General features: G+C 39.0%; 1 protein-coding gene across 4 annotated transcripts in view; it reads left to right on the forward strand.

The window, feature by feature from the left end:
• LOC589156 (serine/arginine repetitive matrix protein 1) overlaps window positions 1-27930 on the forward strand; it is a 63075-nt gene that overhangs the window by 15704 nt on the left and 19441 nt on the right. For 3 of the 4 annotated variants that reach the window (XM_011679417.2, XM_003726137.3, XM_030977763.1), the window contains exons 2-3: window positions 269-515; window positions 17943-18095. The gene's annotated coding sequence lies outside the window, so the exon portion shown is untranslated. Of the gene's footprint in view, window positions 1-268; window positions 516-17942; window positions 18096-23777; window positions 25584-27930 lie in introns of those variants that run through there. The other variant, XM_795452.5, reaches the window with a different exon arrangement.

Below are 27930 nucleotides of genomic sequence, written 5' to 3' on the forward strand. Positions count from 1 at the left end.
TATATGTGAATTAATGGAATTGAAAAGCTACACTTCTTTCTGAATTCTGACAGGTTTAAAGAATATTCATTAAAAGAAATTAACCGAAAAATGTGCATTTTAATGATAGCCTACGTACAGACTAAGTAATATTTGTTTATCCTCAATGCAAAGTGCGAAACAGTAAAATATTCATTTGTATTTATCAGATGATCAATTTCAAGTTCAAGTTTAATTCGGATAAATAATCATATATTCACAGTATCATTCTCATTTCAATTCACTGCAGGTATCTTCATCCCGATGACTTATGAACGTTGATACTGGCCCGGCGAATGAAAATCTTCGGATTTGAGGATAGCATTGATTTTCCACGGAAAGCATTATTAGTCAATATCACAACGATCACATTGGAAATCACATGCGGACTATATACGTGGAGAGGTATCGCCGATATACGGATTTTCTAAATTCAAAATGGATCTATGAAAGTTATTGAGCTTCCGTCTGCGTTCTGACTCAAGAACTCCAGCATGGTAAGTCATAATTTCCCAGCTCATCTGTCTCTTTCCTGCTTATCCCCTTTATTTCATGATGTAATTATGCCAACAGTTTGTACCTACTACCGACATAGCAACAAGAAGAGTGAAAATTGTAAGGAGAAACGATGAACATGGTCTTTCATTCACTAACACTCATGAAGACAAATTAAGACAAAAGCATCATTAATGACAGCAAAGTACAAAGCACACATGCTGACAACACCAGGAGAGGGGTTTTTTTCTAAGAATTCTAAAGATGTTGTCATATTCCTTCTTCTTGCGCAAGTGGAACAGTCCTTTAACTTGCAAATACTACACATTTAATTAAGGACGTTCCCTGTTATGATGGTCGCTAGTCATCGTCCTCATCGTTTATCATTCACGTCTAGTTCGGGTATTGTCGTATTGATCTTTCGGCTAATATCCTTTCATATAGGGGTAATTAGTTTAATCCTTTGATCTCGTCAATAATCAAAATGCCATTCCTATAAATTTGCTTCACCAAATCTCGTTTGAAACATTTACACGAGCCCTTTCATCATTTTTTTCAAAGTTGAGAAGTCTCTTTTTTAAATTGCCAATGACACACCTCTATTTATGGATGTTACCTGTTTAATACCTGATGTTCCGTAACTGATCGTCCTTCGTAGTTTATTCTTCGTGTGTGTTAGTTCGGGTATTATATCAATCTTTCGGTTATCCCCTTCAATTGGGGGTAATTATTTTGATTGATTCTTTCTCGTCAATCGAATTGTCATCCATATTATTTTGTTTCTCGTTTGAAAACATTTTCTATTTTCATAGACTATTTTTATCAATTTTTAAAAGGCGAGTTCTGAGTAGTCCCTTTAAATTGTCAATGACACCTGTAATGATGATCGTCCTTGATCGTTCGTCCTTCGGGTCCAGTTCGGGTATTGTCGTATCGATCTTTCGGTTATACCCTTTCACTTGGGGGTAATTAGTTTGAATAGTTCTTTAGCTACCAATTCAAACTGCCGGCGTGTGTGATCTTTTGTCATGTCAATGAAACCGTGTCTAGCAGGTTGGGAGACTGGTAAGAACCCGGGCCGGGTCGAGCAGGGGGTAAGAATGGAAAGAAATTGGTCACGTTTTAAAACACAATGCCCAATGATCCTTCCTCCTTCTCTGAATTACGATGATACATGAATGGTGGCTGTCTCTTTGTGGTTCGGGAGGGGGGGGGGGGGGGGGGGGGGGAGGGTGCTAGCGAACGCTGGTATAATACATTCGAATGTTGAACTATTTTAAACCATGGGGAAACAGCCTTTACTGCAAAATGACTCTTTCAATAAATGTCCAGACTCGAACATCGATTCTATTTAAAAGGTCATCCTTCTAATCGTAAGTGGTAAAAGTTGAACAAAACGTACATACAACCAAACTGTCGTCTCGACCTCTCGATAATTATATTGTGATGATTTGATCCTTTTGATTCAATGAATGTTCAATCTTACTGAAAGGCTATCGGTCAATCGAATGTTGCAGATGTATACAAGAAGGAAAGATAACGTACATAAATTTAAACTGTTTTCCCGACCTCTCGAAATATGATCATTCAATTTGTGTGGAAATAATGTTGTTCGTTACAGTGCATTATTTCAGTAATTTGCCACTCTCCACCCAGGGGTAGACGCATGTTACCTGGTAATTGCTGGGGTAATAATAATTGCAGGGTCCTCGGGAAGAAGCCTTGATGCTGATGAGTACCCTTGGGGATTTGTGTTTTCATTGTTATTATAGAGGAAAACTGCGATTTTCCATTCTGAATAAGGTACTGTTCACAGTTCGGTTGACTGGGGTCAATGATCATGGATATAATGTCGCTGATATGTGCCCCTCGGCGATACAAATAGTAAATGTTCCACCTCGTTAAATAGGCCTTACGGTTTTGAATGAATTAAATCGGTAAGGGTTTGGGGCAGAATAACGCTCTTTGTTGAAGTTTTCGTAAATATTAGACCCCCACTTCGTTTGACTCGGTCGTATTATATTTAAGAAATTTCGGTTCAGAGTTTCGAATGAAAGCCAATTAAATTTCAATACCATTGAATTAAAATTTACTTTGAAATTGAAGAAAATAATATGTATGACAATATCTATCCTCATGGAATTCGGGTGTTGCCATGTCGGGCACAGTCAGGGGCGGCGCTAGACTATATACTTCCGGTGAATTCGGCGGCCGGCTTTCTGAAATTTTTTCTTTAATAAATAACCTCATTAAGCGTACATTTAATCTGAACGCGGAAACTTGAAACACAAAATGTAATCCTTCGATCTTGCTTAGCACTGGGGGAAACGACCGTTAATCCGTTTGAAAGTGCAATTCATTCAACATGATTTGATGACGACCTATATCGACTTCAATCTTTAGAAATGCAGGTTCCCGCAGACAATTGAGGACAAATGGGGAAAAGGAGACATCAAGCTGGCTTTAGAGAAGTGGGCCGCGACCCCTCTCGACTGGAGGGGCGTCTGACTGGTATGGGGTCACCGCCCTGCCCTAACAATGTGACCCATTCACGGTACCGCCACTTGCCCGGGCGCGCCGGGCGAGACAAAGGTGCAACTGATGTTACGGAGAAAAACCCCAATCTTACATTCCGACCCCATAACCTCACCTATGTGTATAGTCTTGCAAATCAGACATTTTATATTGATTCGATATGAGTATGACTGTATCCTTCTGGATCGTTTTTCTCCGGGCGAGTAAAAAAGGAGGAAATGAAAGGAAGAAAACAAAAGTTCATTATAATATAGGCGTCTGCGTTGGCTGTTTATGCCTCAAAGCTCCTTAACTTGTTTCAGAGTATAATCCAATACTATTAAAATGTAGTAGTAATCGACGGAAAAGATAATTATTCATTACAAGTTACAACTTGTATGGCAACAAGCACAATCGTTGCGTTCCCTTCTCATGCAAAATAGACACATTAATTATTTGATATTGTATAATATATTGATGTCCCCTCCTCAAAGAAAGAAAAGAATGAACGTGGAGTTGGTATTGAATTGAATTGAATTGAACTTTACTTCATTCATCATAAAATCATCATAACTAACATATAACATACAAAACATAGCGTTAAAGAGAAACATTTACAATACAATACAACAACAAAAATATACACATGTATATGAATGTGGAGAGAGCTAGAAAAGCCAAAGGCTTTATTGGTGCTGCCACAAAACAGTAATAAAGTATAATATAGTATTAAATTGTTGTATGAGAGGGTGATTTAAAAAAAAACCTACTAGAGGGGGGGGGGGGGGGGTAAACAAACCAAAAACCAAAAACCAGACCGTCTACGTAATCAATCTTTATTTGGTACTTTCCTTTCATCAATCCAATTGGATGTACACATAGCAACATTCCAGGGTTCATCCATTTACCTTTTAAAACAGTTGATATTGATGCAACAAAGCTGCTAAGTTGTATTGCGGGCCATCTCTTATTTTATCGATGTTCATGTTAAGCGTCTGTTTCTTAGACTACTACGGTCAATCGAACAGAGCTCCAAACTCTTTCGTTTTCGAAGCGAACCTTCTTGTGTGATTATCACGGCGACCTCAGTCACGATCCATGCTAAAGTTTGAGGACAAATGTTTGATCCGTCCTTTCTTTTCAACGACGCCTCTCCCTCTCCTCTCTATGTATTCTCCATTGTATGGGTCTAATTGTAAATAGCTGGAGACGTTTAATTGAATAGCCCTGTTCCTGGGCGGTCGGAGCTCCCTTTCTGTTTGGGATTGGAATTGTGACGGTATGGGCGACAAAGCCGTAAAGAAGGAAAAGAAACAATGATGCAATTCTGTGTATGAACAGCTTTAGTACCAAAAATGTCTATGGTTGCAGAACCTCCATGTATACCATTTAGGCACATGTCAATATAGATAGGGGATATGTCACTTGATAGCGTTTTATTTGAGTTGCCGCCATGATTATGCAATGGTGAAGAATAGCGGTCTAATTTGGGGAGGATTGGGGAAAATAGGAGCTGTCTAAGATTGAGATTAATTTTTGCTTCCAGTTTAGAAACGATTACTTTTGTAATTAATTGTACACTGTATCACCAGAGAGCAGAATTGGTGGTGGTGATGTGCATGTGTTGTGTGTGTTTATGGTTTGTGTGTAGGGTAGGGGGGGGGGGGGCAAACTATATTCATTATGTGTTAATTGCATTTCATTCATGATTATACCTCTTGTCATCAACTGTCATCTACTCCTGACCATACCCCTTATATTCAGACGTACAACTCAGTCCACGGCTACAAAACCGGAACAAAATAATAGAGGATATTTTAAAAAGGAATAAACACACTTTCCAATGATAATAACATATTAGTTATGATTATTCATGATAACAGGCTTTAATTTATCAACTTGAGTTTCCAAACTTTCTGTGAAGAGCTCATTTGCAATATTCCTTGACAACCACTTAAAGACCGTCGATCTACTGGGCCAGAAGGGATTAGACCACACAGCGAGGTCATTGACAGGTGGCTATCTCATTAACTCAGCTCTCAACTAACATAAGAAAAAGAGGATCATTGGGGACCAACAGGCACCGATTCGGGAAGTTTTCTATGTAGAGGGAGCAAGTAGCTACAAGTAGGACAGTGGGCTTTAAAACGATAGTCAAATCTTACTAGAACCCAACTGATGTTTTTCTTTGAGGGACACACAATGAACACAGAACCTCTTCCACGAATTGGTATGGTATTGTTTACCGGTGTATATCTTTTATGCATCATGATTACTAGAAAATAACCCCCTTGTAAAATAGGTCGGTCAGTTTTCACATTTGAGCGTTTGATCAGCTCAAAATCGATTAATCTGCCATTGAAAAGAAGCATTCCAGCAATTCTTCGCCCTGTCCGTGCCGTCGCTTTCGCATCGCGGCTTATGTGGGGAAGGGAGTTCGCGGAAAAGCCCTCTCAGGAGATAACACGGATTAGGTTTAGATGCTTGTTAGCCCGAGGTTTCTTCCTTTTTTAATAGTGGGGGTGGGGTGGGGGATGTTGCCAGTTCAGGCTGCATTAATTTTAAGGCAGAAAACGAGGACGCAGTTCTGACCCCTGTGAGGTAGGCCCTTCAACATGACCTATAGGCCGTTACCCGTTTTTTTCACAACCCCACCCCTTTCAATGCCACTTGTCTTTAACCCCCTTGCTTTTGGATAGAAATCACCACTGACTGTTCTGGTCAGAGTAAATCTCTAGCAAACTACCCCCCTCCCCCCTTCCTCATTTTATTGAACCCTTGGTTACCCTTCTCCTTTCTGCATCCGCCCCGTTATTTGGAGTCGCCACTGAATGTGCACGTCTCATCAAGGAGAATTATGATCACTCTTAGCACACTAGTTTTCAACTTGCGACCCATCCCTCCCATTATTTGTGAACCCCCTTTAATGTGAATGCCTCTCGGTATTGGATAATTAGAGCGTCACCGGAGTGTCTCCATATAATACAAACCATTTCAGACTCGGCTACCCTCCCCCTCAATTGCCCCCTCCCCATTTTCTGTCTACCCTGGATAAGGATTACTATTGGCAAACTAGTTTTGAACTTGCGACCCACCCCCTTCCCATTTATGAACCTCCTTTCACGAGAACGCCTCTCGTTAATGGATCAGTAGCGCAACGCTGGTCTCCATACAGACCATTTCAAACTCGGCTACCCCTCCCCCTCAATTATCCTCCTCCCCATGTTCTGTCTACGCCCCTGGTTATTGGATAGGCGATGGTGATTGATGTACTCATCGATAAGGGATCTCTGCATGTCAATGCACCTGCACGGGAAATCCCCCTTTTCATCTTCTTCTGCATGTTTTATGGCATCGGAAGATGTGAGGTCTCCAGGGCAGCGTTTCACCGAACCGTCGTAACATTATGTACAAGTTCACCGACATCCCTTGAAATACGTGTATCAAGTTAAGAACTTGTACTTATGATGTTTCCGTGAAACGATACTCGGGTCTCCCTTTAACGTCCTCCTAAACGTAAGCCATCAGTATTAAACAAAAAAGCATTTTTAAGAACTTGCAAGGAACTGCTTTTTGGAGCAAGAGTAATTGTGAATATTGGTCCATTATTGTTATCACTTTTCCAATAACTTCTTCATTTTCCTCAAACCTGGGGGTGTTTCATAAAGCTGTTCTTAGAGTTACGCATGACTTTACGAACGACTTGTATATGAAAAGCCAAATTGGATGCTCAATCATTATTAACTGCATCAACTAAAGTTGAACTGTGCATATTTAGATTAACATTCTTATTATAACAAACATTGTTAATGCCAAGTATATTTTTGCCATAATTTAAATTGGGGTTATTGGAAATATTAGAAAAAAACTTTGGGCATCCTATCTGGCATCATATGCAATTCGTTCGTAAAGTCATGCGTAACTTTTCGAACAGCTTTATGAAACACCCCCAGGACCCTTTAGAAGCCAATAAGGTATTGTTTAAAATTCGTCTTTAATAGACAAGCTAGTATGATTGTGTGGTGGGTATTTGTTATCGGTGACTTAATAAAACCTCTTCCAAAAAAAAAAAGGATTCCAAAAACAACGACAATCGAATAAAGAAGAGAAAAACAAAGTTCAGAAAGTATTATTTTTGTATTCGAACAGAGACACAATTCATCTGCAAGTTTCAAAATCTTCCGTACCAGCAGCGCGCCCTCTAACTTCTTAGACAACTTGCATTTTGTCTCTCCTTCTTGATTCAGTCATACTGTTTCTTTTATTTTACTTTTGAATTTAGATTGTACCTCTTATTTCAAGTAGTAATTTTCTTGGCAGTGCATGCCAACATTTAATATTTTGTCAAGGCTATCATTTTCCTCTTTCGATAGAAAATTCTTGGAAACTATTTTCGCTTGTCTGGATATGCCGGGTTGCACAAAGATGGCACAGAGCCACAGATGCTAGGCTAATCCTCAGACCCTGGCTTGATGCGATAATTTGAAATAAGGACTAACATCGTATCGTATGTATTTCCTCCCAATATCATTAGAACAGCTTGAGTAGAAGAGAGAGTGAGAGAGAGTGAGAGTGAGAGAGAGAGTGAGAGAGAGAGAGAGAGAGAGAGAGTGAGAGAGAGAGAGTGAGAGAGATAGAGTGAGATGGGAAGGAAGGGGGGGGGGTGTGGTAGGGTTAGGTTTAGAGGAGGGAAGGGGTAATACCTCTCGGGAAGAATGATGATACGTCACTGCACTCAGGGAGTCAAAGACTATTAAAAGAAGGGTTATACAGCGAATAGAAAATGTTTACGGAGTTTGAATTAAAGAATATGAAATTGATGATATTCCGAGAAAGGGGGCGATGGCTAGAGGAAAAGCAGCTTCCTTAGCAACCTAGATTTACATTTGTAAATAGAGTCTTGGAAATGAGACTTAGTAGTTCCCCCACTCCTCGCAAATAGGGAAGTATTTACTCACAACGCCAGATACTTTCCCGCCATAACTCGGTCACTTCGTCCTATCCCCAGACCGCAGGCTTCCGAGTCACATGACTCATTCGATTCCTCAGTAACTAGTCTAGCTTCTCCCAGACGGTGACTTGTGAGAAAACATAATATCCGAGGTCAATTATATATTCTACACCGTCATGCTAGTACCTGTAGCTCGACTGATACCGTTTGGGGGCGATGGCCCATGACCATGCACTGCAGTACATTAGCGAGAGAGTATTATCAATAATGAAATGGCATAAGTACATACCCCCCCCCCCCCAATCGAATGGCAAAAAAAGTGTACCCCCTCCTACACTTATCTCCTAATTGGTGGCCTCCATTTTATTCCCTTGGTAAGACTGCCCCCCCCCCCCCCCCCCCCATATGATGCAAGTGCCCCTCCCTGAATTGCTTGACCTGCACTATGCCACTGCAAAATTGCTAACAAAGTACACGTAAAGTTTCATAATCGGATTTGTATCTACTTTTTTTGAGCAGACGTGGTTGACAAAAATATTGAGATAATCCGGTTGAAGTCAAACTGTTTTTTTAATGAGTAAAATAGCCTAAAAAGCAGACAAACGAACACAGATTGTTTCATTTTAATTCGAATTTTAAAAGTGTTTGAAGTATACATGACTGTTTACGGTAACTTCATGTGTATCTTAAAATTAGGCGTTCGTACCGTTACATAAACACTTTGAAAGTGCAGTGCACCTGTACCCATTTCGCTAGATCTGGATACTATATAGATGAGTATAAATGCACGAAACTGAATTCAATTGGAGATGGGAGGGCATAGATTCCCTAAAATGATTTTTTCTTCCACGGGCCATTAATAACATCAGACCTCTGTTAATGCGCTTGTTGTGTCCATGTTTCGCTACTGGACCTCCATTCCGTCTTTTTGAATGCGACTCTTGCATTCAAAAGACCCTTGGTGAAGACGACGAAGACGGAATAGGCCTCGTCATCATGGTTCAAGCAAATTAGGCTAAGTTTGCTGGAGGGGAAGCTTTCGTTGTCCCTTGATCCTGCACCGTTTCCAGGGATCTGAGGTTTCCTCCTATCCTTCGCCGCACGCTTCCGACCTGAATCCCTGACTCATGCTTCTATACGGTGGACCTACTTACGGATGCTCCAACCTTATAGCGTGCCCTCAACGCTAAAACGGAGACAGTCCTTTTATTTTCTAAATTATTAATGATCGTAGTTTTATTGTAGTTCTTATTTAAGTCAATCATTCTCTGAAATTACTATTTCTAATAATATAAGTGCTGTAACCTCCTCCCGCCCCTTCCCCCTCTCCTATCTTTCTCCCCTCTCTCTCTTTCTTCCCTCTCTCTCTTTCTTCCCCTTTCTTCCCCTCTCCCTCTTCCCCTCTCTCTAGTTCTATTTCCTCTTGAACGTCTTCATCATCATCTTCGTTTCTTCTTGTCCTCCTTCTTCTTCTTCTTCTTCTTCTTAGTTTGTTTCCTATTCTTCTTCTTCTTCTTCTTCTTCTTCTTCTTCTTCTTCTTCTTCTTCTTCTTTTTTCTACTCTTTTTTACCATTCCCTTGCCCTTTTTCTTTTCTTTATCGTTTTGATATATCATTTCGATAGATCCATACGTCTAATAAGCTATCTAAATATAATCCCCACGACTGCCAAGCATTAACCTGTAATGCATGAAACGCAAGATGGCGCAAGTCACATAAAATTATTTACGCTGCGGAGTAACTCGACATCTCTGTACACACACTTCACATGGAAGCCTGCATCATCGAGTTACTTTCCCTCAACAATTCTCAAAGCACCACCACCAACCAACATCAATAACAATAATTATAGTCTTAATATTAAAAGTAATGATAATCGTAGAAGTAATACTACTTCAACTACTAGTACTATTTCCACTTCTACTACTTTCACTACTACTTTCACTACTACTACTACTACTACTACTACTACTACTACTGCTGCTGCTACTACTACTGCTACTACTACTACTACTCTACTACTACTACTACCACCACTACTACTTCTACTACTTCTATTAGTACTACTGTTATTTTTACTACTACTACTACTACTACTACTACTACTACTACTACTCCTACCACTACTTCCAACTTCTACTACTACTACTACTACTACTACTACTCCTACCACTACTTCCAACTTCTACTTCTACTACTACTACTACTACTACTACTACTACTCCTACCACTACTTCCAACTTCTACTTCTACTACTACTACTACTACTGCTGCTGATGATGATGATGATGATGATGGCGACGATAATGAAGATGATAATAGTAATACTTAAGATACTTGACGAAACTTAATTAAAATTACACATTTTGATTGAAAATAATGATTCAGAACCTCTCAACGTGTTACCTATTAAGGATTTAAAAATCTTCCTTTTCAAAATTCTAGGCATCAAACTCAATGGCCAGAATTCACAAAGGAGGTTTATCGACAAACCTAGGTTTTCGTGCGTCATATGACGCGTTTCGACGCGTTTTTACAAACCAGGTTTGTAAAAAAACGCGTCAAAACGCGTCATATGACGTAATTAAACTAGGTTTGTCGACAGACCTCCTTGTGAACTTGGGCCAATATGGTCATGCAAGAAAGTGGATGAAGTGTATGCGAAACAAATTGCTATTTCTACTTTGCATCTGGTATATTTTTAGGGCTCTGAATTAAAAGTTATTGAGCCGAACCACAGAATTCGGATTGGTTGACTTGTCGCGAAAGGGTTATAATAATTTCGGTATTCAATAAGCAATATATATTGCAGAGATGAAACTGGGTCACGACCAGGTAAGGCTGATATGAGAGGTAGGACGAAACCAACCTTTGATGTGTGCGTCGTGCGGGGAGGGGGGGGGGGGGAGGGGATTCTCATCGACCTCTGGGCCCTGTTTCATAAAATTTGTTATCAATAACAAACGCTGAATATCTATTTCAAATTAGCCCGCAGCCAATCAAATGCCACGATTTCAGTAGATTATAACAGTTATTTTAACTTGCTATTGATAACAAGTTTCATGAAACAGGGTCCTGGTCTCGGTTTGTATTGATATGCATAGTTATTAGTGAGGGAGATGGAGTGAGGAGGTAGGATGGGTGGGAAGAGAGGGGGAGGGAGCGCAGAAAGGACTGGGGGAGTTAGGAGAGGGGGAGGAGGAGGGATGGAGGGGAAAAGGAGGAAGAGAGAGAGAGAGAGATGTCGTGGTCCTGTGGATACGTCCCCGGACTGTGGGTCACGTGGTTCACAGTTCGATTCCTGCCGCAGCACCAATGTCGTCTCGCAAGACATTAATTTACATTTCTGTCACTCTCGACTAATACCGGGTTAATAACAGTACTACGCTATCAAAACATTAATATTAAGTGCAGTATTATTATTTGGGACGTGGGAGTGTCAGGAGAAATTATTATGAGGGAAAGGTGGTGATGAATATTGCCAAATGTTAAGGGAGCAAAGAATTAAAAAAAAAAAAAAAAACGAGAAAAGGAGATAGCGGGGGGGGGGGGGGGGCTAAATAAAAAGTCAAGAATGAGAGAACACAGAACAGCAAACTCTTATCAGGGCATAATGAATATAATTATGAGATAGCGATTGAAAAAGATACTTCCCAAGTGTAGGGAAATAACGGTATTGTGACGCAAGAGACTCAAGTCATGAATACCGAGTTAGGAGGAGAAAAAAAAGAGGGGGGGGGGGTGTAATTGAGCACAATCTATTTTGAAGGTATCAATGATGGATGACTGGAGGACAGGAGGCAACAAATAGAATGAAAAATATTTTGACAAAGGTTGATACATTATTACAAAAATAGTAAACCGTGACCTAAATATAGTTAACTATGGCCCAAATATAGTATGAATAATCTTCAGAACAAAATCTTTGATCTCGATAATCCAGATGGACTAATAGGACGATGCATGCGGACGCAAATTAATTCTCTCTTTCAAGCCCACTGCTACCTGTAGGGCGAAAGAGAGATAGAGAAAGAGAGATAGAGAGAGAGAGAGAGGGTATGGGAGAGAGAGAGGGGAGGGAGGGGCGAGGAGGTATTGATAACATAATAGATCAATAGCAGGAGAGTGAACGATGGAAAGGGAGAGATGTAGAAGAAGAAGAAGAATGAGGACACAATGTTTTGTGAAACAAAATAGAGCAAAAGAGACATTTGATATAGCTCTAATTGTAAGCATAATAGGGAGACACCCGCACGTGAATACAGAGAGAGGGAGAGAGAGGAGATGGAACTGAGATAGGAAATAGATAAATTAAAAAAAAAAGACAAGACCCCCGGAGATGTGAAAGCATGAAGAGAGAGAGAGAGAGAGAGAGAGAGAGAGAGACGGAGAAAGCGACATACAAAAAGGATGAACAAAATGGAGAGAAAGGAAGCAAGAAAGAAAGAAATTCATTTATGCAAGCGATCGATCTTGAAGAGGGTGAAGAGCTCACCTAGATTTTGTGACAAAGGGTACGAAAACATCCGCGGGGCTCGAGGTCGTGCGGTGGTAATGATATCTAGGTATACCTCTTCAAGAAGGCAATCTTTAAAGAGAAGGTTGCGTTCTGGGAAAGGGTGAACAGTAATTTGTGAGCGTTTAAAGGTAAAGACCAGTATTGGAAACGCCCCAATTTCAAAAAATGAAATGGAAGCTCTTATTACCAATCATGTGAAAGAATATGTTTTGAATAATACATAATGATAACAATTTTGTCGGGAAACAGTCTACTAATTGATATATTTGGTAAATTAGTTTATCTATTGGCCTGTGAGAGATAAAAAGAAATGCACGTGTCGCGCACGTGTGTGTAGTCCCATATACATCTTTCTGTGTAAAGTGCTTGTAACTTTATGAAGACTGGGCCAAATTTCTTATCATTTTGATGATTCCAGAACCTTGCAGTACATCTATGCTCGATGATCAACCTTTTCTGATTGGTTTCACAACGTTTCTTTCAAAATGCAATCGCATGACCATAACTGGTCTTTATCTTTAATATCATTGTTATTATGTAAGTGTGGAAGAGCATCAGATAAAAATGTTCCCTGAACAGCATGGCTCTTCAAATGCCTTGATATTCTACATATGGCATGTATGATGTAACATCGTTAAAATCGGGACGGATTTTATGCCACATGTTTGTGTAGTCGCATATACATCTTCCTGTGTACAGTGCTTGTAACCTACTTGTAACTTTACTAAGACTGGGCCAAATTTCTTATCATTTTGATGATTTCAGAACCTTGCAGTACACACCAATACTAATATTCTACATGTAGATGATCAACCTTTTCTGATTGATTGCACAGCGTTTATTTCACAATGCAATCGCATGACCATCACTCAACTTTATCTTTAAAAAGAGAGTTGAGTTCTAGGCCCCGCCTTATTAATTGTTGCGACTATTCGATTATTCGCAACTTTGTACAGATAATCAGATATAGATATGAGACTCCAAACTTGCGATTGATTAGTTGACTTCCGATTGCTTCAGATCAATCGGAAGTCTTTATGAGGCGGGGTTTTGGTCATGAGAGTACATTGGGAAAGAAACTGCGTGGAAAGCGATGGCTGATCATGACATAAGCAGAACAAGTGTACTGGTTGATATTGTAAGGTTTTGGCATCATCAACATTATAAGAAATTTACACAGTTTTATTATAAAGTTCAATGCACTGTGACTGTACACAGAAATGTGTAAATGGGACTACACAACAAAATGTGACATGACAGTACAGTCCGCAATATTAGCTGTTACTTTCATATTTCGAATATGAGAGCGGTTAAATAGCCATCCTTTTTCAGGGGACATTTTTTCTGTGATGCTCCCACACTTACACCAAAAAATGAACAAGTTCACAAAATATTTTTGTCACTTTTGCGAGAACTCGACCTTTCCTTTAAAAAGAAAGAAGAATTCTGGTAATGGGGATAAGTAATTCTGCGTTTTCTCAATCTTGTAATGTCACTTAGTGTGAGAAGTAATAATGTTGACCCCAGAAATATATTGCGCTTCAAGTGTCTATGGCTAGACATTGTATTATACTTGGTATCATTTTTTTAGGTCACACGAGAATTGTGAGTTGTGTTTTTTCTGGGAACATGCATTCCATGTTCTTTACTTGATAATAGTGATGATGATGACGACGACGACGACGACGACAACGACGACGACAACGACGATGATGATGATAATGAAAATGATAATATAAACAATATTAACACAATTTTTATAGCGCACTTATCCTCCATGCAAGGTGCTCAATGCACTCCAGCATTCAAGGAATACCTTCCTTACCGTTACCCATTTAACACCTGGGTGGAGAGTGGCAAATGTAGCTTAATGCCTTGCCAAAAGGACACTAGCGCCGCGGCGGGGCTCGATCCACGACATTACTCTACGTGTCTAAACGTCTCTACCTCGCTGTTTGTTTACTTTTTGCTGCCCTGAGCATCTTAGTATTATGACAAAACAGTTTTCTGGGAAACGCCATCTCACAAAATGCAATCCATTACTTTGAACTTTGCATACACCTCTAAAATGCCCTTAGCGAAATTCAAATATATAGTTCAGACTGCAAAGTATCAAGTTCGCAGAGGTAGGGTATTCGTGACAAAATTTGTCTGAAGTTCATTCAAATGAATTGATGTTTGTGTATCCGTAAACCTAACAAATAATAAGTAAACCATCACTTCAAAGCATCACGATTCCACTTTCGTGTCAAATTTGATGTTCTAGTTCTGCACTTGTTGCTGCTATATACCGGGGGAGTCTCATTTCATTTTCTTTGTCTGGCAGTTGTGCATGTGCTAGTTGTTGCTGTTTTTTTTTAAGCATTCATCATAACGTTTCTTCTTGGCATGGTCGTTCTTTCGTAGAGAACAATATATTACAAGCTGCGTTTTAACTTCTTTTAAACACGAATGTGTGTCATTGTGTTACCCATTTATAATTTACCTGTAGTGCTTTTAACGAAAGTTTGGTAACCGATTTAAATGGAAGTCGCCATTATCTCGAGTAAGTTTCAATTCTGTTTATTTACGCCCACAGCTCTGAAACCAATCCACCATTATCCTGGATTATGAAATACGGGAGGGAAGGGGTGGGGGGGGGGGGGTGGGGCTGCTGTTGGCCGAATGTTACCCTAGGCATTCCAATTCAGTCCAAACAGTTTTGGGCTAAGGAATGCAAAACATAAAGTCTTCATATTGAATGTATACATGTAGTTCCCTTCCGTATTTTTTTATTGGGAAAGGGGCTGGGGGCACAAGCCCCTCCCTCTCATACCCAGCATCCGTGCTCCGCCCCTCAAATGGAATCGTGAAGGTGAATGAAGTCAGCTTAATCGTGTTTTCAGCTTTAATAACATGAACCAACAACACGTAGCCAGTGAATTATTCAAAGAATAATAATAGCATGACTTGGTCTCGCACGCACTCTCTCGTCTCGTGGTTTTTGCCTGGAAAGGTCGCACGACTCGGATGCTGACACCAGGGGGTGTTTCACAAAGATCCTCGGTCGAACTTAACTCTAAGTTGGACTTAAATATGATGGAAAGCCATTTGTAGCTTTAAAATAAAATATATTCAACTAACATGTTCAAGTATTTTAGACTTTTCATAAATTACACATCAAGAACATGACATCTCCTTGATACTAGAAAATATGAATGATCATGTTCTGCCTTTTAAAAATAATTCCTACAAATTTTTTTCAAAGTTGCTAACGGCTTTCCATAATTTTTAAGTCCAACTTAGAGATAAGTTCAACTTAAGATATTTGTGAAACACCCCCTGGTAAACAGTGAAAGCCTTTTAAGATATAAAATGGGCTTATTATCACCAAGAGCACTGTACACATAAATTATTATATGGGGCTATAAAAACGGCATGAAAATTGTGGTCCACGACTTGTAGCTGCTACCTGTCATATATTTTTAGGTTTTTTTAATTTCTATTATTGTGGTCCACGACTTGTAGCTGTTACTTGCCATATTTTTTTTGAGGGCATTTTTTATTTCTATTGTACTCTTTAAGATGAACACAATTTTTCATTTCAAAAGCTATCAATTAATTTTTACTTTCCAGAACCATATCTTTTTCTTTAAGTTAGCCATTTCCATACTCAGGCAACTATAAGCTAGGCTAGCGAGCACAACCAAATGTTTCCAATCATTTTTCCTTCTTTTTGTATATGAATATATTGTATTATCTTCATTATTGGTGTTTGTTGCCGAATGAATAATGGATAAATAAAGAAAAAAGAAATGAAGATCTACAAGACTTACACAAAAAATTGGGAAAGATTTTGTAAAAAATGAATTAGATATCAGACTGGATTGTTACTAATATGATGTGACATTTAGGTACACGTAAGGTAGAAGATTGAACCCTTTAAAGGGCGACTTAGGTATGCAAGTATTGTTTTATTTTGAAGTGTAAATATATATGCAGATTAATTAAATATTATTTGTAATGATTGATAACATCTGGCCCAGTGGGAAATATCGCTATCGGTAATGATCGTCATTGGACGCAAGATGTCCAAGTTCGCTGGTAATCCATCCTCTGTGCAATTTGAATGGAGACCCGGAAGCAGCGAACTAGTCTGCAGGCACAGACCCTAATTTGACACTTAATCAAAAAATCATTGTGCCTTGAGAGAAGTCTAGCCCAGCTACCTACTGGTTGTGTCAGCAGCAGCTACAGTACATGGCCTATGGTAGTCTCATAGTACAGACTCACTTTTACGACTGACCAGGGTCTGTGCTTGCAGACTAGCAGCGAACCGCTTCCCAGGGACGGACGGCTGGCAATGGTGACCCCTGGCTTGGTGGAAAGACGACGCACGCGGGACCGCAGCCCACCCACCCGCCTGCCCGCCGCCGCGTTCGAATCACCATGGCAACAGTTGCGCTGGGCTGACCTAAATTCCCAAATTAGCGCGACTTTCCCCGTAGTTTTAGCCAGGAAAAGAGGGAGTCGTGTGTCGAAAGTGAGGATGGCTAAATCACCGTCGCGATGCCCCTGACAGAAGAACACGAGAGAGAGAGAGAGAGAGAGAGAGTCGGAGAGAGAGATAAAGAGACGGAGAGGGAGAGAGAGAAAGAAATAGAGAATAACAATTTAGTATAAATACCTTTTTATGCCCTTCACCATGTACAAGTAGATATGAATAATAGGACATCCGCCGTCTTACGTCAGTGAATCGTCGGGGAGGTTGAGATGTTTTCGGAGCATTGTTTTCTTTAATTTTGTAAACAATTATCTTTAGCTCCCACGCACATGTCTTGGTTCAGAAAAATAACGAATTCTTGTTCTGCCGAGAAGGATATTGTATATGGATTGGATATTATAGCCCACAATAGTAGAGCATTGTTTATAATTACTATCTGATGTCGTGCAATAGACTGATTTACACATTCAACGTTAGGCATACTTTTAAAACAAAGGTCCTTTTTGACAAACTGAAAGCTTCCCTTAGGGCTTGCCCGACGTAGCAACACGGAATATGTGCAGACTGGATTCTAAGTATTGTAGTTCATTCATTAATAACAGGTAAATGGAATAAATCATCACGAGGTCCCCAGGATAGAAACGTCCCTGGATTTGAATGAAATTATGTTACTAAACCTGTCAATTTGGAACCATACGAAAAACACGAGTATGTAATGAAATATTCTGATCAAGTTTGTTCAACTTTGATGAAATGAAAGTTCAAAGAACATGTCCGAAGAAAAATGAATTTCTTTCTTCATATACAGGATATATTGTAAATTTCTCATGTTGTAAACACCTACATATGTATGTATTTTCAAAATCGTATGCTGTTGCTTTTTATGTGTTTATATTTTGTATATTTTAATGGTATTTCGAAAAAAATTATCAGAATCTCATCTCTTTCTCTTCAAATCACAGATAAAGAGTTGATGAATCGTCTACCTCGTCGAATCTGCAAATCGTTGTCTTCCATTCCAGGCGTTTGTACCGTGAGCCACACACCAAAGATTTCAGGGATGATCACAGACTTCCATTAAAACGGCTGGAACCACACCTATAGATCCCGTCCAGGTATTTGATTGTTTATTTTGCACAAATCTTCACAAACCGTCGCTGTTTTCACGAAGTGACGGTAGTGAAAAAAAATTGCATTCATTTTGCGTTACGATTTTCCTCACTACCGTCACTTCGTGAAAACAAGGACAGTCGAGGGTTTATAAATATCATTATGATTAATATTTTATTGTATTTCTTTATTCTTTACCTTATTTTTTATAAGGGGGAGGGATGGTTGTTGTTTTCGTTGCGTTATTTTTCTGTTCTCATTTTGTTTGTTTCGTGATTTGAACATCTTTGGCTGTGGCTTTTACCCATTATCTTGACTAGCTCAATATTGTATAGATCATTTGATTGGTGCGCACGTTGATACCCCTGTCACACATACTTCAAAGTGACTAATAAACGACCTAATCCTGTCCATTAGGACAACATTATTTTTCGTTCAGTCCTGTATCGATCAGATGTCAATTTATTCGCTGTGACATGGGTACTGTAGTCTGCATGTACTGATTTGACACATTACCACAATTCTAAAGCCTTGAGCAGAGCCTAGCTCTGTCAGTACGTGGCTGCGTGCGAAGCAGCTTCAGTACAGAGCCTACGCAGCATGCCGTCAGCCTAGTCTCACATTGCAGACAGTGTTACGCACAATGAAGAACAAGGGTTTGTGCCTCCAAACTAGGGGTAGTACACCAGTAACACCCCACACAATGGTTCCGCCCACCAGGGGAGGGGTCGAGGGTGTTTAACCAGACTGGTATTCAGATCATTCCACTCCTGAATTTCTTTCCGAAAAGAAAAGTCATGGTCGCTTTCATAAAATCGTTCATCACGATCAGTAGAGAAGAGTGTTAAATTCCAGTGAACGTTATTCGTGACATCTGTAACAGGTGACCAAACATTTTGATGTGGCGACTTTATTCTAGGTTTATGCATAGGGCTGCAGTTTGGTTGTAGGGTTAGGGTTATAGTTAGGTTTAAGCACAGTGTTGTGTCGACAATAATTGAAGATGGAATTCGGTCAGTGTATAGTAGACCTCAGAACAATTGTCGCCCGAGCATATGCCTCGAACTAAGTAAATGAACGATAAAGAAACAAATAAGAGCAGAGCAAAACACAAACATATACGACCAAAGCCAAGAAACCAACCAAACGAACAACCAAACGAACAGATAACATAAACGAACAAATCATAAAACGCACCCGGCAACTCTTATCTGTGTTAGATGTAGAAAGACCGCAGTGCGTGACTTCAGAGGGCCAAGCGTTGCACCCCGCCCTCCTTCTCTTTCACTTCGTAGGCAACCTTTTTAAGGTCCGATTGGGAAATACAAGTCCTTCTTCATGTAGATCACAATATTTTCATTTAACAACAGAAAAGAAAGAAGAAAAAACTCTCCCTGATTGCGCCAATTAAACATGTATGAATTAAAGGAAGTTTGGTTATTAATTCGTTTGCTGACCTTGTCTCTTACATGTAAGTCGTTTCCATGGCAACATATGACGCTTTCTATCTCCTCATTACACCTAATCTACATCCTGTCCATGACGTTATGTGTATCACATGATGTGTATCAACCCGGTATCCGGTTCAAGTACATGTACGAATTATCATAGTCAATGATCGTACTAAACAGAAAATATGAGTATTTAAAAAAAATGTACTCTCTAAATAAAATCGAGTGATCACTGACGTCACTCCTCTGAAGAGTGAACATGTAGTGAAAATAGAGTGAACATTCACTCTTTTCTTCTTAGAGAGCCAATCGATTTTCATTTCTAAACAAGACGTGATCCCTGACGTACTCGCTTCCAAGAAAGTGAAAATAGAGTGAAAATTCCCTTATTTGTTTAGAGAGAATAATATGAAATATATAAACGTTAAATGTTGATGATAAACGTTTTGATTCGCGCTCTGCTCCAATAAGAGATCAATCATTCAAGATTTATTTAACAGGGGAGGGGTGGCGGAGGGCATACGCAGAGGTTACCGCCATGGACCTGCTACCGCAAAGGCCACAGGACATTGTTGGTTGTTGTACCCATGAACTAGGAATGTGGGACCTCGAACTTTGCTGGGGGTAGGTCAGGGTTGGATAGCCTCCCAAGAAGCGCGGTTTATAGGTATACCACTTGCCCCTGTGACGACTGACATTTTAGGTTGCCAATATCGACAGTGAATAGGCTGACGAAAAGGATTTACAAATGATAGATTTTTGAAAATTCGGTAGCTCTGTCCCCCTTTCTTTTTGTGAAGGATCCGTTTCCCACGGACCCTTTCCCTTTGTCTCCCTCCTCTACTTACAAGACAGAGAGAGAGAGAGAGAGAGAGAGAGGGGAGGAGAAAATAGAGGAGAGATAGAAGTACATACGTCAGTTTAGTAAATCTTGTATTTCTTCGTGTTATGGTGACCTGTGTGTTTTGTTGTAACCATGGTAACAAATCGTGATGATGTCAAATAACCACCAGAGTAAAGTTGTGAGAAAGATGTTTGACTTAGACAAAGTTTTGGTTTATGATTGTCTTTTCAATTTTTCATTTTATATTAGTCATATTGTTATACATCTATATTGAAAGAAATGGAGGGGGAAAATTGTAGAACACACTTAGGAGAAATTAAAAATCGGAAAGTAGAGATTACGAGTGTCATATAATCAGGATTTGTGTCACTGTTCAAAGAAATTTAACAAACATGAATGATTAGGAGCCAGCAGTTAACAAAGCAATGAAATTATAGATGAAGCAGTTATAAAAAAAAAAAAAAACTCTCCGCAATTATAACTGGGAGTGGGAGCTTCAAGTTTATGAAACAATGTAAGCTACATAACATGATTGTGGAGCGCCAGAAGTGCCGAATCTGACAAGATTAAGCGCTATACAAGAACCCATCATTATCATTTGTATTATTTTTATTAAATGAATAGTTTAAAGTCCAACGGGGGAGGGGATTACACATTTAATGCTAAGTATAGAGATAATTTATACTAAACACTTCTATAGAATGCACTTATACTTATTTATTTTCTTAATAATCCCTCCATCCCACCCACATTCAGGCGAATCCACAGCCGAATTCTGTACCGAGCGCTCGAGCGCATTGTTCAATTCATATTAGTCCCAGTCGCGTCACGGACTGTGATGATTCTTTATGGCACATACGGGAAAGTGGGCACGTGGGACAATCTATCATCGCCAACCAACCAGGCGAAAATGTTTTCAGAGTCCTGGGACTCTGAGAGTCGACTCTAGACGAGGAATGATTTGTAACGAAAAGAAGAACGGATCACTGGCTCGTAGAAATGTTTCGATTGTACTGTAAATTTTCAGGGACCGGTTGTTTGAAACAATGGCAAAATGTTCTGCCATCAACTCGAGGCATTTAATATATATTTTTTTTTTTTAAATGGTGGTAGTTCTGTTGGGGTCATAGTTTAGATAGGGATTTGCAGTAAAGGCATATCCGGGTGGAAGTACAAAACTTAAGAGCCCCCCACCACAAAAAAGGGAGAAAAAACAAGAGAATAATGATGAATAAATGAATAAATAAATAAATAATGAAGAAAAAATAAGAAGAAAAACAAACGTAGGGACTTGTAGGAAATCTGATTTGTTTCCCCTTTGATAGACAACCCTTGGTCTGCTACTAGAGTTGATATCCACTGGAAATTAGACGAGAATCCACAAATAGTAATTTAATAACTAATTAATTATTAAGGATCTAACTAATTGATCCTTAATGACACAATGACTGCCCCCAAAAGCTATGTATATATCTACTCTGTGGCGGTGTTTCATAAAGCTGTTCGTAAAGTTACGCATGACCTTACGAACGACTTGTATATGAAAAGCCAAATGGGATGCCCAATCATTATAACTGCATCAACTAAAGTTGAACTGTGCAGATATGTGGATTAACATTCTTATTATAACGAACATTTTTAACGCAAAGTATATTTTTGCCATAATTTAATTAAGGTTATTGGAAATATCAGAAAAACCTTTGGGCATCCTATCTGGCTCTTCATATACAAGTCGTTTGTAAAGTCATGCGTAACTTTACGAACAGCTTTATGAAACACCCCCCCTGGTACCTTATAAAAACAAATGTACATCTGGTTCTGAAACGGAAGTCGAAGGAAAACTGATGCCCGATTCATATTCATTATAAGAGAAATAAATTAAAAATATGATATTTGTAGTTCATGTGCGTAGATAATTCATAACAACCATCCTGCTCGAAGCCTTTCAACACTTTCCCTCCAAACGTTACTTATCCATGAATTTCTTTTTTGAATCCCATAATCGGAAATGCCTGAAGTTTTGTTAGGGTGTTGCGTCGATAGATGATGCATTCCGAAGGGGATCACCCCCCCCCCCCCCATCCTCCCCCTATAACGTTCTAACGAATTATACGAATGTTTTCCGACAAACAAGGTTAAGGTATACGTAAAGAAGAAGTGCCGTCGTCAGACTTTCATATAATCCAAGGTTTAAAAACATCCTTCAAGCGGAAAAGATTTTTGTATTAAATTTTATTTTTTTATTTCAAGGTAAAAATGCCCCAAACACGTAGTATAGGGATTCTTCAGAATTTTGTTTTGAAGCCATTCAGGTTGTCCTTGTTTTTTATCTTTTTAGGAAACATATAAAATTATAAATGAAATTTAAAAAACAATAATGAAAGCCTGCATAATAGGAAATGACGTTTCACCGGTATTATGCGTACTTGAGTTCGTACGATTATGTTATAGGCATGTATTCACTAACATTGCAGTCTTAAATTGATTTTGATTACATAAGAGCGTTCAGTTTATTAAACAAAATAGAAGTGTTTAAATTTTAGCATTTACAATCAATACTTTTCTCCATCTTAAGTGGTGATTTTGATATAGATTTTTACATACCAGAGAACTGAGAGAGGTAAAGATGAACAAAAAGTGTTTTTTTTGGGGGGGGGGGGCTATATGGAAGATTTGGCGTCGCGCTATTCTATCGGACGGTTCGAGACTGACTGAACAATGAAGAGTGTCTCGTTGATTTTTTATAACAGCTTTTGTGACTTTTTTCCCGAGATCGAGTATGTTAAGTCTCCTGTATGTTGTGACGTCGGTCTATTGGGCTTTCGGCCTCGTAGGCCAACTCTTTGGACTTGGTCTCGTGTCATCTGGGACGTCCCGAAGATTGCAGGATCAACGAAGTCACAGCCGCGAACGAAATAAAAACGGGTTCCGTTCTCGTTTATAGGTAGTGCGCAGGAAAATCAAAATTTCTGGCGCTTTCCCAAACTTGTTTCGTAGAAATGATCACGAGACGAATTCGAATAGGATTTTTCTACCCGCATATGTTATTTGCAGGTTCTCTTATAGTGTATCATTTTCGTATCCTTCCTTGAAATTTCCACATCATGCCTTTGTCTTCTGCCGTAGTTTCATAATGTCTGAGGTTTGAGCCATAGTTTGTAAAAGGAAAATCTATAAGGAAAGAGGAATTCCATTTCCCGTGTGCCCAGCCATCCCCAGAGTCATGAGCTGAAGTTAGACTTTTGTTTGTTACTTTACTTATAAACATTTTGACCTGGTCGTGTTATAAAAGTAAGACTTTCTTCTCCTACAACTTTACATTCACACCCACGCATTTGATTTTTCTTTGAAATCTGAAGTACATTTCTTTCTATGATTGCAGTAAGCCCCTTCGTATGAAGCACGAGATGTAGATGCTTGAATTCCCTTGTTATAATTCTTGACAACTATCCTATTTCAGAAGGTCTTGTTCATGGGCCACAGCTGGCTCAGACCGCCTTGATCTCGGCGTGGTTAGCATTCTACGGCCACCAACGGTACGCGCCATAAATTTGACTTATTTTGTCAACAAATGCCACGTTGGTCCTCCACGGAGATGAGCAACAATCCGCCGTCATTAATTATCGGTGGCAATGCCCGTTGAACGCGACGCGTCGTTAGGTGACGTAGTACTGCGTCGTCGATTGGCGCGTTCTGTGTTGCGTCATTGTGAGATGGGAATAAAGAAGACAAAAAGGAACGCAAACTGATATTGCGTTGACTTAATGAGTATCAGTTTCATCGTGCTCGTAGGCTTGATTTATTTGTTGGCGTACACGTAGGTATTATTGACGCAATCGAAATGACGCGTCGAATATAGGCAGCGTCGCGACGCCTCACCGCAATCAGAAAGTCATATTTCAAAATATATGAAAAGTTAATAGAAGTAGTATTAGTAGTATAATTACGGGCCCGTTTCATACTAGACGTCATTCCAAATGCTGCCACGTGTAAAGTCTTTATATGCAGTAAGCCCATTTTTGTATATACAAGTAATGTACACTATTTTTTTTTATTGCGAACAATAGCCACTTCTTTCAACAAATAATTGTTGACAGCTGGTCATAATCAGCAGTCCCCCTGTAAGGAGAATCCCAAATACGCCAATGGAGTTTCTCTGCAGCTCAGATGCTGTTTTGTTTCACTAATCTATTCGAAAACAAGAGTTTTAAAAAACTTTTCTCACTCAATATCACCAGAGATTTGTGGAGCACATGATGTAAGAATAATTACGAAAAGTACACTAATTATCTGAGAAAGGCGATACTGCTTGACAAAAACGCAACAAGATCTAAAATTAAGCATGACCCTAACAGAAGAAATATAAACATAGATAGAATATAAAGAGGAAACAACACATAACGTAATTTGTGCGTTATGCATTTTGCATTTATGTTGTTGTTGTTTCTTTTTACACCTGACGTGTCAGAAGACCGCACCGATGTCTGCCGCAGCTCTCCGTCAGGAAAATGACGTCTAGATTTCACAACCCATCAGTACATCATATCTCCCTTTCTCGTTGCTATAGTTTACAACCTATACGTCTCTTTCATGCTATATCATCATATCATTTTACACTTGATCAAAAGGATATCCGCTTTTGTTTTTAATTTCACGCTTCACTGAGCACCGATGTACACAAGCTCCTTCAAAACCCATGACGAATTCGTCAAATATACTGGTACTTTTCCGCAGAACACAGTCTGTCACGTCGCTTCCTCCCTAATTACACGACGTTTGCATGTTTGATAATAACGTTCTCTTCGTGTTTTGTTTTTGGTTGCCATTTTGGGGCACGGACACCTGTTGACATATGTATTGATCATCAACGTGGATTCTTCTACTAAACGCCCATTATTGATTTTGTCGGTTACGTGTAATTTACAAGTCTGTGTTTATTTCCGAATTCTGCTAATCATCGACAGTGTCAATTACAATATTGCATCTACGCAGTCTCTCTGACACATATTCGTAATAACAGTGCTTGTTTAGTGAGCTGTTCAGTTACTTGACCAATGTTGGGAAGGCAGTAAATTTCGGAGAAGTGTCGTCATGGACTGATCGTGCTGAAGTTCAATCCCACTTTTTAAGGAAAAGGGTTGATGAGACAGTTTTGCCATGATTGTTAGGGTGCAACAATAGGAGACTGTATTTCATAGGTACGTATCTTTTTTTAATGTCATGCTTGTTGAGACTTGTCTCATGTATGTATGTAAGCGACAAACAAATCATAACAACTCTTCAAGTCGTGGCATATTAGATTATTCGGCGATCAATAGCATTCATAACGATTGCTTCCTTGACGTAATTCACTGTAGCGCAAGCTTCGTTGCAAAGTATTGTTTCAAAATACAATAATGGATATAGCTACTTCATTTGCTGTTTTCTTTTTGTTTTCGTCATCACAATTTCCAACGTTTTGTTTGATTTTATTAGCATTGATTAATCAATGGTGAAACTTATTTTTTGACATTAAATTTAGTTTTCTCGCCGGCGTAATAACGTGTTTTGAAATTGTACCCTGTTTCCAATGCATTATGATATTATGAACAATCATATTATCTGCATTTCATCACCATGCTTAATGCCACGCAGCTATCCGTCTTCCCTTTTCTTTTTCCGTTTGTGGGGGCGTTTTTGACCCAGTTTTCTTTGTCCGTTATGACCCAAAGCTATCGTGGATTTCCGATTTCATCAACGCTTTCTTTCTTCTCCCTTCAACAGTCTTTTATTCCGGGAGTTACATTTCTTATATATATATATATGTACTGTATATATTTAATTTTTGCTGTTATTTTCTTTTGTTTTGTTCTGTAAGGTGGGAGTGGGAAAGATGAAATACTTGAAAACCATCTCGCCTGTATATAACCTACTTGCATTATATGCGACTGCGCAGAGTATTTCATTATTAGCGGACTTTGCTAGAAAAGAATGCCTAAACAACATGAACAACCTGTAGTTGATTCCTCTTAAATAAAAACTCCCATGTATCAAGTGCATTAAACATTCATAAACAAACTAAAAAAACAAAGAAAAGTAACAACCCCCCCCCCCCCAATAAAAATGAAAAAAAAGAAGAAAATAATGTTTGCTGCAAAATAGTTGAAAAACAGAAAACTTCAAAAGTCAATTATCTTTTAATTTTGTTTTTTAACCTTCCAAATGGATGTTGTTGTTGTTGTTGTAACGTTGTTGTTGTTGTTGTAATATTACTACTACTGCTACTTCAACTATTCCTGGGGGTTGTTTCACAAAGATTCAAAGTCGAACTTAACTCTAAATTTGGACTTAGATATTATGGAGAGCCATTTGTAGCCTTATTTTGAAATATATTCAAAAGCAAAAATGGAAGTATTTTAGAATTTTCATGAATTCCATATCAAGAACGTGAAATCTCTTATGATAATAGAAAATATGAATTATTTGAATCAACACTTTAATGCCTTTTAAAATAACTTTTACAAAATATTTTCAAGGATGATAAAGGCTTTCCATGATTGTTATGTCCAACTTTGAGACAAGTTCAACTTCGGATCTTTGTGAAACACCCCCTGCTTATAATTATGCGTCGTACCTGTTTGAGGTGACCGGATTCACCTGCATGTGTAAGCCTCATTTCGTAGAGACGTGTAATCAGATACCCACGTGACCTTGCAGTTGTTTTCCATCTCTTCTCATAACTATCACTCTCTCGAAAAAAAACCTCGGGCTTCAGGTTTGCTTTTCCATTTTCCTTTTGTCCAAGACGCTTATAATGGGAACAAGCAGGAAAGGTTTCTATTTCCGAAATGGAAACAAATCTATATCACCTTTGTGATCTTTCATCATTTCCGATGGGTTCTATTTAGAACGTGGTGCATTTTGTTACATGTTTTTATCAATTTCGTGTTTTTGTGTGTGTGCTTCATTTTATTTCTCGTTTCTCATCCTTTTTGTCCATTTTGGGGGTGTATTTTGTTGTTGAAAGTAACTGTTCCATGTCTCTCTATTATCATTATTTCTCTCTCATGCCTCCTCTACCTGTCTCTCTTTCTCTCTATCCGCCCTTCTCCCTCTCTCTCTCTCCGTAGCTATCTTTCTGTATTAATGTTTCTCTGTCTTTTTGTTTCTCTCTGTATGCTCTCTGTATACAGCACATTTTACCCCCTCCCTCCTTTACACACACTCACAGGCATGCACACGCACGCAATCATGCGCACACACGCACACACACAATCATGTTGCCCCCTCTCTTTCACTTTTCCTCTCAGTCTCGCTCTATCAATTTATATTTCAGTCTTTTTGATTTCTTTTTCTCTTTATTATTTCTCTCTCTCACTCTCTCTCTCTAAGACATCATGATATGGCTCGAATTGTTCGATGAGAGAAAGCGAGGATATTTCTTCGAGATTGTATTGGTTCCTTAATTCTACGAGAAATCTTTGTTTAAACATGTTAAAAATTATCTGTCGCAAGAAATTGACTCGAAAAAACAATGGAAACAATATAACCATCAACCCCAAAACC

This window comes from Strongylocentrotus purpuratus, unplaced genomic scaffold (genome assembly GCF_000002235.5).
Source record: "Strongylocentrotus purpuratus isolate Spur 01 unplaced genomic scaffold, Spur_5.0 spur5_scaffold_1, whole genome shotgun sequence".
Classification (NCBI taxonomy): Eukaryota; Metazoa; Echinodermata; class Echinoidea; order Camarodonta; family Strongylocentrotidae; genus Strongylocentrotus; species Strongylocentrotus purpuratus.